Source organism: Astatotilapia calliptera, chromosome 2, assembly GCF_964374335.1.
Source record: "Astatotilapia calliptera chromosome 2, fAstCal68.1, whole genome shotgun sequence".
Lineage (NCBI taxonomy): Eukaryota > Metazoa > Chordata > Actinopteri > Cichliformes > Cichlidae > Astatotilapia > Astatotilapia calliptera.
This window is the reverse complement of record NC_137423.1, coordinates 17,829,511-17,832,077: the sequence shown is the minus strand read 5'-3', so window position 1 is coordinate 17,832,077 and position 2,567 is coordinate 17,829,511. Positions and strand designations below refer to the sequence as shown.

The following is a 2,567-nucleotide window of genomic DNA, read 5'->3' as shown; positions in this document are numbered from 1 at the left end:
TTTGAACCTTAAATGGATATTTGGTTAACTGAAATCGAAAATATTATTATTAATTTACCACTCGGCTACATATTTAAAAATATCTGATCCTCTCTGGTTACTCTGGTATGAATAACTCTGAATTACTTTATGGTAAATAACACACTATCTGCAAAAAACTGTGAAAGAATTCCAGATCACAAGTTTGTAGTTCAACACACAAGTGACGACCTTTGACCTTCATCAGGTTTTATTTAATTGTGTCAGAAAACTCAAACCTGCCCTTCATGCAGCTGAGTACATCAAGTGTTTAAAACGGAAGCTATGCAGGTCTGAGATCAGCAGCTCTGTGAAACACCAAACTGAGGTCCTGTTAATGCTGATATATAGTGACACAGTTACAGGGGTGATTAATCCTTTTGTTTTTTTGTCTTTAACTTTATTAATAAAACAGCTGCAGCTTTCACTATAGCACGTGTGGTACTTTAACCTTTGTATTGTTTTCATCAGTTCGTTTTGCAGTTAACATGTGAACATGTTGGATGATCTGTCTGCTGTCACTGGGTGGTGCTGAGGTCTGAATCTGAGGGCAGCTCCTGTAATCACAAAGAGAACAGAACCATCAAACTCAAATGTAAATTTTATCCCTCAAAATTGAAATAAAGCTGATTCTTCTGTCCTCACACACTCAGGATCTGAAGTTCTTCTCTTACAATTTTTTCAGTATTACAGTACACTACAGTACTTTAATCCATAGTTCCTGATTAATGAGGAGTTACTGAAGCACAAGCTTTTAAAAAAAATGTTACTGTCTTTACAGATGTGGCAAGAGACTGAAAACATGCTGTTGTTTGCACATATTTAATACTCAGCTCTGCACAGGAGCTGCAGCAGGGTGCGTCCTGTTGCTTTTACAGTATAATACTTGTAATAAAAGTACAGTAACAGTAATTAGTGACTGAGTAGTCCGGGGCGTTTCTCTTGATTTCTTTAGACAGGGTAAATTCATTCACCTGCACGGATCAGCTAAATTTAGCTTACTTAAAAAAAATTATCTTTTTCTGTCAGACCTGATGAGAGCTGTTAACGAACTCCGTGAGGAGGTCAGAGCCATCCGCAATACTGGCTGCAATGAATCGGTAGATGCTGGGGTACTGCCTCTGGATTTGCCCTTGCACAACATTGAGGAGCTAAACAATGCAGAGGCATCTCTTCAATCACAAGAGGCAAATAAGGCAATGGTAAGTATATAAAGGTTATGTACACTTTGTAACTATAAAGTATAATAGCTGTCAGCTGTGATTTAAATACATAAAGACGGCCTGTTGATTAAAACACACAAGCACTTGTGTACACATTTAAGACATGAGACACGCTAATTCCATCTCTTAAAATGTGTCTATAGGTGAGACGCTTTGCCTTGATTGGAGGGACCACATTGGAGGTGCGAGTCCGCCGTGTAATGGCTTATGCCATTACAAACCAGCTGGCCTCGGTACTAAACTGGGCAGGGAAAAAAACCAAGGACCAGACAAAGCAAAAAATGGCATTTAAAGATACAGTGCTCTGCAGATGCATATTTAGTAAGCTTTACCGTTTTTTTGCTATATTACTTTGTCTTTCTCAATAACAAGACTTTCATGTCCGGTTAATCTGGAGATGGAGTCTTTGGTCTTTGGCTTGTTTAGTCCTCGGGTTGTAGTTTGTACAGCCCGAGGACCCCATGTTTATTTTGTTTTAAAGGATACACGGCACACCATGCTAAGACTTATCACTTTTTCCGCTCATAGCTCTTTGGGAATCAAATGCAGCAGTTTGTAGATTTACGCCTGGTGACTTTCATGTTTATCAGCCTAGGAGTTTACATACTTTCTCCCCGCTGAAGACAGTTAAAAAGAGCTTACTCATGTGCTCTAATTCACTTTTGTGTGTGTGTGTGTGTATTTTTGTCCTAGATGGCCTGACGCAGCAGTTAGGGGCAAACTCTATGTCCGAGTTTGTCTTTGCACAAGCAGTGCAGAAATGGCTCCGATACGCTTCAGATCGTTTGGGTGGCGCAGGACGCACATCATGCATCCCCATAAAAATTACAAACTTCTGTGAAACATATAAATGTAAATAGGAAACTGTCTTTTAATAAAGTATTCAGCAAATGAAACATGCCTATTGTCCTTTTTTTGTTTAGTTTGTTTCTCTGTTACATCACATGCAATGCTTTCTTATTTTAGGATATTAATATTGACATGATACATTGTGAGACATTTGGGGTTTTTTTTATTTATAAAGGGTGTCCAATTTGAGGAATAAGTACAATTATGTGTTTAGGTGGTTTAACTATTGATGGAAACATGCAGTAGTTTAGTATTGGTTAAAATACCTATAAAGAGAGGTAGATTTCCAGTCATGATTTAACTTTTGCTAGACGACTCAGACACACGTTTATGGCTTCATCTTATAGAATTCAATATCCCCGTGCTGGGCAAACAGGTTTTGCAGCTGTTTGAGCTAAGATTTTAAAGTTATTCACATAATGAAAACCTATACTTTGTTTCGTGCGAGTTCCCCATTCAAATGCATGTAACAGTGAG

The 2,567-nt window shown here is 38.2% G+C and overlaps 1 long non-coding RNA gene across 1 annotated transcript; it reads left to right on the top strand.

The window, feature by feature from the left end:
* Window positions 1-1,047: 1,047 nt before the first annotated feature.
* LOC145430544 (uncharacterized) lies at window positions 1,048-2,137 on the top strand. The gene is made up of 3 exons (XR_013911126.1): window positions 1,048-1,220; window positions 1,385-1,562; window positions 1,935-2,137. It is a non-coding gene; the product is annotated as an uncharacterized LOC145430544 (long non-coding RNA).
* The last annotated feature ends 430 nt before the right edge of the window (window positions 2,138-2,567 follow it).